Below are 8182 nucleotides of genomic sequence, written 5' to 3'. Positions count from 1 at the left end.
TTAAGGAGGTCCAGTGACTGGGGGTCCCAGGGAGGAGGTGGCAGGAGGAACCTCCATTTCCCTGGAGGATGAGCTGGTTCCCCAAATGTCAGAATGTGAAGTGGCCCACTCGTGGGGTGTGCGCTGCAGAATCCACCTGCACACACACACGTTCACACACAGTACACGTGGCCCGTGCACAGATGTAGCACAGACGTATGGTACACACATGTACACGCGGTCCGTGCACAGATGTAGTGCACACGTATGGTACACACGTGTACACGCAGTCTGTGCGCAGATGTCGCGCACATGTATGGTACACAGTACACACGGTCCGTGCACAGATGTAGCACACAGGTATGGCACACACGTGTGTACACGCAGTCCATACACAGATGTAGTGCACATGTATGGTACACACACACATACGCTATGCTGTTAGGACAGCGCCCTAGACCCACGGAGTGCTGGCCACCTGCCTTCATGCATGTGGCGAACAGGCTCTCCAGCGGCCGTGGGCTACCGTGAATCCTGGTGGGCGTCGGTCTGAGTGCAGTGAATTCCGTACCATCCTGCCTCTCACGGCCACGTGGCCACAGCAGACATTATGTGAAAAGAGCAGGAAGCCGGGCTGTCAGGAATGTTGACAACGCAAAGCCTGTCTCCAGCCACGAACCCGGCTCCCTCTGGGACCAGCTCTGCAGCAGGTGGGGCTTCTGCTGAGGATAATCCCCGAACGTGCCTGAGGAGTTGAGGGGTGCTATTGTATCTGGATTAGGAAGAATTTATGATCTTTGCCTTAAGCCTCTAAGCTGCTGCAACACAAGAAGAGGTTGTACTATAGAGGGGCCAGTGCCCCTCACCGCTCCTGGCCGGTGCCTGCCAGGCCCCCAGTTGGAGGGGCCCAGGGCGTAGCGAGGAAGAAGCCCCGGCCAGGGGCCTGAGCTGCTGGATGAGGGAGGGAGGGAGCGGGCCTGGTGGTCTTAGCCCAGGGTACGCTGGGGGCCCAGGAGGCTACCCACCCCTCAACCCCAGGGACGTGGCTGCGGGCTGGGCAGCCCTCCTCAGGCCTGCAGGGAGCAGAGTCCTTGGGGGAGCTGACTTCCTATAAGCTCAGGGCTGTGCTCTCTGATGATTGTGGGCCCTGAGGGCTTGGAGGAAGAGTTTGGGGGTCCGGTGGCCCCACAGGGCCCCTGAGGGCATCCATCAGGGTGCTGCCCCGTGGAGGGGAAGAGGTGACAGGCTGTAGGACACTGTGCCCACTGACCAGTGACCGTGCTCATGCTGACATAGCCCCAGGACTGACCCTCACGGGGACTGGGGGTACACTCAGCAGGCTTCTCCCACCCTGCTGCTCCCTAGTATACCACCTGCCATCCTAGGCTTGGGGCCCTTCGGACCTCAGGAGTTGGGGAGAGCCACTGGGTCTTGTCCTGCCAAAGGTTCAGACCCCAAAGGCCAGGTGGGCGGTGGGGACATGGCCTATTCCCTGGGGTGGTGAGGAGGAGTGTGCTGGCTGGACCCCCCCGCCCCCCCCGGGCAGCCGTGCCTCACAGTGGCCCTTGGGCGAGCCTCCCGTGTGCATTGGCATATCCTGCCCCCTGCTCTGTGGGGACAACCAGAGGCGCTGTGAAGTTTCCAGAATAGCTCCTGGGCAGAGGTGTGTGAGGAGGGAGCTTCCTGGGTAGTTCTGGTTCCTGGCTCCCCTCCCTGCTGGCTCTGGCCCATGGGCATGAAAGTACATGCTCCATGGGACGGTAGCCCAGTCAGATCATGTCCCTTCATTTCTGGGCAGAGGGTGCAGGGCCCAGAGCTGCCTCTGGGTGCTGTGGCCATGGGCCTTGGACAGCAAGGGAGGTGGGTGGCAGGTGGGTCTGGGAGGGTGCAGAGGCAGGAGGGCTGGGACCTGTTAGACCTGGCTGCTTGTGTATTTGCTTGCCCTTGGCCCCAGAAGCAGAGAAGTGGGGGGCAGTACCTCTTCCCCAGGCTCTGGTCATGCCCCCAACTCGGGCCCCAGGGAGAAGTTCACGTACGTGGTTCAAAGCCAGGGCCCTGAGGGCCTGCTCTGTGGACACCGGCTGGCAGAGGTCCTGAGCCCTGGGCCTGCAAGAAGGGCGTGTGTCCACGTCAGCCCGTCCCCTGCAGGACCAGACTGCCTGCCCAGCACGGGAGTGGGAGCCCCAGCAGGGCCCCGCGGTGGAGGCGCCCTGCCCTTGCTCGATGGCCCCTCCTGCGAGGCAGGCCGGGAAAGGGTGGACGGGGACCCTGCAGCTGGGCAGCATGGAAGTGACCACTGGGCCCTCGGGTGCGGTTCTGCGCCGGCTCCCAGCATCCCCTGGAGTCCTCCTGCTGTGGGTAAGCTAGAACCCCGTGGCCCTGCCCTCGTGGGGGCTCCGGGCCACGGTGGTTCCTTCCCTCCATCCCTGGGGCTGGGCCACTGAGGCTCCACGCCACGTTGCTTTGTCCTGTTCTGCTCCCCAGCCCCAGTCTGGCCTGGGGGCGTGCGGCGAGTGGCCCCGAGCCTCAGCCCCCACTCTTCCTGCCCGGACCCGGGGGGGGACCCCAACTGCACTGCCACATCCCCGGGCCCCAGCCTCTGTAAGTGTGGGGATCAGAGAGGTGACTCCCGCTGACTCCTGGCTGACGACATTCTAGGTTTGGGCAGCTGGGTGGAACAGCAGCGTTCCCCTTAAAGGTGGAGCAGGGTGGCCCCCCGTGACTTCACAGAGGGCAGGATGTGGGGGCTGCACGGTGTGTCCAGGTGGAGAGTTGTCTGCCACCTCCCATCGGAGCCATGACTTTGGGCCACAGGTGTGGGAAAGCAGGGAAGGGACGCAGTGCGGCATCTCTGGGGGCCCACATCCACGCTGCCCTCTGGGCCTCCCCTGGACAGCCTCTGGAGGGTGACGTGCTGCTCCCCCACCCAGGGCCCTCCTCAGAGTGGACGCTGGGGCTTGTGGGTGCATCACAGCTGAGGGGCAGCAGGACCCCCTCTGAGATTGGCCATACCCACCCTGTCCTGCCTGTGGGGTCGCCCGGCCACAGGGCACAGGGCAACATCCGCCCCAAGTGGGGCCTCTGTGGGGGCTGGACAAGAAGCCCACTGGCCTCTCGCTGAGCCCACCACCTTGATAGGGGCATCCCAGGGTGGTGCCAAGGTCCCTCGTCTGCCCCATCCTGTCTCCAGGCCTTGGAGGGTTGAAGAAAGGGTCATCCAGCCAGGTCTCCCAAGTTCAGAGCCTCGTGATGCCGCTGCGGGGTGGGCTTGTGTCCCCAGGGTGGCCCCCATGGGCGTCTCCCCTCCCGGAGCCCCCGCACCCGCCTTCCCCGCCCCGTGGTCAGTCCCTGCCCTGTCCTCCCCGAGCTCGGCACCATCCTTCATTGTCTCCCCACCCCCCTCCGGCCTCCCAGCCCCCGGTGGCCCTCCAGGCTGCAGGGCTCTCCCGGGGCCTGTGGCTCCAGACACCAGGTGCCTCCAGCCACAGCGGCCCTGGACCCTGGACCCTGAGCCCCGCCCGTCACTGCCCGGGCCACGGGCAGGGCCAGGCCTTCAGGACCGGCAGCTCTGTGGCTTCTCCAGTGGCTCAGGATGGAGCCAGGCGCTTCTCATGGGGCTTGGCACAGCGGCCTGACCACCGTGTGTGAGACTCTGGCCCCGGGAGCGGCAGCGGATGCCCACCTGGGGGCTGGTGGACAATCAGGGTCCCAGAAGCAGCATATCGGGAGGAAGGGAATTGTTCCCAGCAACAACGAAATCGGAGGCCCTGGCAGGCAGGGAAGTGGGGTCTCCGTGCCGGAGAGTCCTGGCCCTGTGCCCACGTGGGGGCTCCTTCCGTCTCCAAGTGGACAGATGGACGGCTGCCCTCAGTCAGCCAGAAGGGTTCTTTCCCTGAAGGGGGCTGGGGGCCCTCCTGACGGGGACGAAGGACACTTTGAAGCTACAGTGATGGCCGTTTGCCCTGCTTTATCAGCCCCACGGCAGCCCTTCCCGGACGGCCAGGCAAGCACCTGCATCTCTGCCCGGGGAGGGGTGACCCCAAGGAAGCAGAGGAGGCCCTGCGCTGCAGGAAGGACCGGACATCTCTGGACTGGGCTCCCCGTTGTGGGGAGGGGGCCGAGGACATGGTGGCCAGGACCGGACGAGGGACTTGGACAGAGGGGAGGGGGTCCTCAGTCTGTCCAGGGCCCGGGGCCAGGCCCCTCCGTCTGTGAGCACCCTCCCTGGGGCACCTGGGTTGGGGCTGGGGGTGTTGCACAGGATGTCCCACGGGTCACACCCACCCCCAGGAGGGGCCTCCCGTGGGGGAGCTACTCCCCACCCCCTGTGTAGGCCGTCACTTCGTGGTGGCCCCACACCCTTCCCCTTGACCTTGGGCTTAGTCATGTGGTTTCGCGGGTTGTGAGATGTAGGGTCTGGTTTGCAGCGGGGGGTGAGGTGCGCTCTGGCCTCCCTGTGACCCCTCCTGGAAGAGAGCTGTCTGAGCGCATGCTCGGGCCCAGAACAAGCCCCCAACCTGCAGCAGCACGGGGGACCGAGCCCCAGTCCCTCAGACCCATGAGCCTGGGGACGGGTGCTTTTGCTCCAGCTCCCTGAAGACCCCTCCTAGGACCCCAGGGACGGTGGAAACAGGCCTCACCCCACCCCATTTAGTTGAGGGTTGTCCTGGGGGTGCAGACGCCCTGCCCTCTGAGCTGGACCCAGGAGTTGCGTGATGCTGCATGTGTGGTGGGGAGATGCTCCTGCTGGCCGATGAAGGGGTGGAAGTCCCGGCAGCAGAGGGCATGGGACGGTCCCCAGCCCGGCCTCCGCCCACGGCACCCCTCTCCTCCTCGAAGCCCTCGGCTCACCCACCTTATTTCTAATGCACTCACTGTGCCACCCGGCCAGGACGGGGAGGCTGCTGAGGGGCTCGGACAGTCTGGGGGCTGGTTGGCCCGGAGAGGGGGCCGTGTGGGAAGGGGGCCCACGGGCCGGGGGGTGATGTCCTGTGGCTCGCTGGCTGGCCAGGATGCAGGAAACTGCAGGTGCTGGGCGGCCAGTGTGGTGAGGGGCCTCCACCAAGTGCTGCCTCGTTGGCTCTTAAGGGGTTTTTGTCCTTTTCTGATAGACTTAACGCTTGGGTGAGAGCTGCAGGTCCTTCCCCCCCGCCCCCCCGTCTGTCCTTTGTCTTCAAAGCGTGTTTACTTACTTCCTGACCTGAACTTGCATGCAGTAAGATGTACTCATTTCTGTCTTGCATTGCAATGTCCCTGTTCTAAAGTTCTTTTCCATCCCAAGATGTAAAAAAATAGTTAAACTTTCTCCCCGCATAAAGCGAGCTTTGAGGAAGGAGAGAACAGGTCTTGCGTCTGATCCCGTGCTTCCCTTATTCATCCTCCGAGGGATCGGCTGACCCTCAGGCTTCACCTCACGTATGAATATTCCCACCTCACCCTGAGCTCTGGATCCAGACGCCCTTGAAGCTGCCCACGGCTCCCCAGCCCACCCTGGGCTGACCAACCCCTGGGAGTAGGTGGGAGCCTGGGGGGGGGGGTGAGCCCGGAGGGGAGACTCCCCCCGTCAGCTGGGCCCCAGGGAAGTCCAGTTCTTCCTGGGAACCAAAGTCTAAGCTGTCCAACTGGGGTGGAGGGTGTGGCCTCGCACCTGAGTCGCAAGCCAACTCCCCTGGGAGTGCAGTTCACATTCTGCCTGGTGCCTGCGCCCAGGGGCCGAGAGCTGGCTCTGTCCACCTGGCCCGCCAGCATGCTGCCCCTGCCAGGGGGCACACAGAGGTAAGCTGGGGGTCGTTGTGTCAGCACAGAGACAGAGCCCCTCTTTAAGTCCTGGGTAGTCTGAGGACCTGGCAGAAGGAAGCTGTTTGTGTCTCTGAAAGGGAGTCGCTAGATTTGGGGCTATTTCTCTCTAATGCTGCCCCAAACTCACCGTGCTGGGGCTTCATTTCAGACAGTGAGTGACCCCTCCCTGTCTTCCCAGGCCCAGCCCTGGTCCTGGGCCTCTGAGGGTTACGGGGCTCAGAGCCAAGAGGACAACGTTTTGGTGTCTGGGCTCAAGGCCTGGGTGGGCAGCAGCTGGGGGTCCGGGACCTCCGGGCCTCGTTCCTGTAGTCCTTGCGCCACGGCCAAGTCCCTGTATCTGCGTCAAGGGCTTTCCCGCATCGGTGGAGTTGCCAGCCTGAGCCCCTGGTCCTTCGGGCCAGTTACCTGTGTGTGTGTGTTAGGGTGCTCGCTGGGGGGTCCGAGGGGCTTAGAGCAAGTCCCCTTTACAGGGTCCAGGTGCCCGGCCCTGCTGGCTCTGGGCCCTAAGCGCTATGTTTCCTCTAGTATACACAGAAGGAGTTGGATTTTTTGACACAGTTTAGGTGTGGAGGGGAGGTGGGTGTGCCTGGAAGTGCTTTGCGTTTTCCTCCTCTGTCTCACCCCACATGCTCTGGGGAGAAGCCGGTGCCTCTGGGTGCCCCCCATGCCCCACCGTGGGCCCCGGGCTTGGGCATGACCAATCTCTTTGAAGATGTGCCTGCCTTCCTCGGGTGAGGACCGGGGTCCCCCAGGAGCCAGCCGAGGGGGAGGGTCCAGGTGTCCACCCCTTCCGTGGAGGTGGACGGGGTCAGCACGCTGTGAGGAGGAAACATGGAGGCTTGGGAGGGATCGCTCTGCTAGCTGGAGGCCAAGCCTGGGGCCCGTTGGCTGCCAGGCCTCTGGTGATGCGGAAGGTGAGGGGCCCCCGGGGAGCCCCAGGAAGCAGACTGCCTGGTAGGGCAGCAGGATGGCGCGTCTTAGTCCTACCGAAGGGAACCATTCTTTTTTTTTTTTTTAAAGATTTTATTTATTTATTCATGAGAGACAGAGAGAGAGAGAGAGGCAGAGGGAGAAGCAGGCTTCCCGCTGAGCAGGGAGCCCGATGTGGGACTCGATCCCAGGACCCTGGGATCATGACCTGAGCCGAAGGCAGACGCTTAACCACCTGAGCCACCCAGGCGCCCCCGAAGGGAACCATTCTGACACAGGGTTGGAACTGCAGCTGCTTCACGTGCCCCGGGCTCCCCAGTTTGGCTCAAAGCCCAGGAGGAAGGGGCTCCCTGGGTGGTTGTGGCCACATTCACTTACTAGCCCCACAGCCTAAGAGGCACGGACTGTCCAGAACCTCTTGTTTATTTTCCTCAAATTGTGCAAACGTCTGGAGGCTCTTCCTGCGTAGGCCAGTGTGCTTAGTGGGTTGACAGGTGAACTGAGCCACGGCCCTGAGGGCAGGGGGATGGTCCCAGGTGGACCTGGCCAGGTGGGTACACAGAGGCCCTGGGCACAGGGAGGAGACAACCCTGGGCAGAGGTGGCTGCGCAGGTATCCAGTGGCCCTGGGCGGTCCGAGGAGCTGCCTGGAGCAGAGACGAGACCTTCCCTGATCTCAGCGAGTCCAGGGCTTGTGATGGATCAAAGCACAATCCTCCTCAGCTGCCTCAAGGTTTGGAGCAACCCTGGACGTGGGTGGCATCCCCAGCAGGCTCCTGTGGCTGCCAGGGACCCCAGCCCCGGGTGGCAGAGTCTCTGTACGGCAGAACGGAAACCCCGATGTTCTAAGTCCTGGCCCTGAGAATTTCACTGGCGCGTCTCCTGAAAACCTGTGTGTCTGGTTTGAGACTCAGCTCTGTTTCTGGGAACCGAGTAGCCGCTGGAGTGCTGAGCCCTGAGGAGTCCTGCCCGGGGGGGCTGTGTGACCCCGTGTGTGACCCCATGGGAGGTGTGTGACCCATGGGGGTTGTGGCTCCCGGCCTTGGGGTCAGTTCTAAGAGTAGTGGGGGGGGGGGTCGGTGCAGGGGAACCTGGGAAGTCTGCTGGTGCCCAACCATGGGGGCTGTGAATGGGCTGGAGCCCAGAGGGAGGGTGCGGGAGTGGGAGCCGGGGTGGGGGCTGACCGCCGCAGCCAGGATGCCGCCCCCAGTCTGTGGTCCGGTGGGTTAGTGCTGTCAGGAGTCACCAGTGCTCCTGGGAAAAGCCTGGCTTCTGCCTGAAACCTGTCCCCCCACCACAGTAAGTGTTCTGGCCTGTCTGTGGGCATCCCTGACTGAGCCGTGGACGGGTGTCCGCTGAGCTGGCTGGCTGAGACGAGGTGTCCCCCGACCCCGGTTGGCGCAGGTCTCCCCGAGGCTCCTGCTCGAGGAAGGGGCATGCTGGGGGGGGGGGCGTGTGGGTCTGGGGACAGTGGA

This window comes from Eumetopias jubatus, unplaced genomic scaffold, assembly GCF_037043125.1.
Source record: "Eumetopias jubatus isolate StellerSeaLion01/CBP00866 unplaced genomic scaffold, mEumJub1_p1.0 scaffold_3, whole genome shotgun sequence".
In the NCBI taxonomy this organism is placed as follows: domain Eukaryota; kingdom Metazoa; phylum Chordata; class Mammalia; order Carnivora; family Otariidae; genus Eumetopias; species Eumetopias jubatus.
This window is presented reverse-complemented; position numbering follows the sequence as displayed.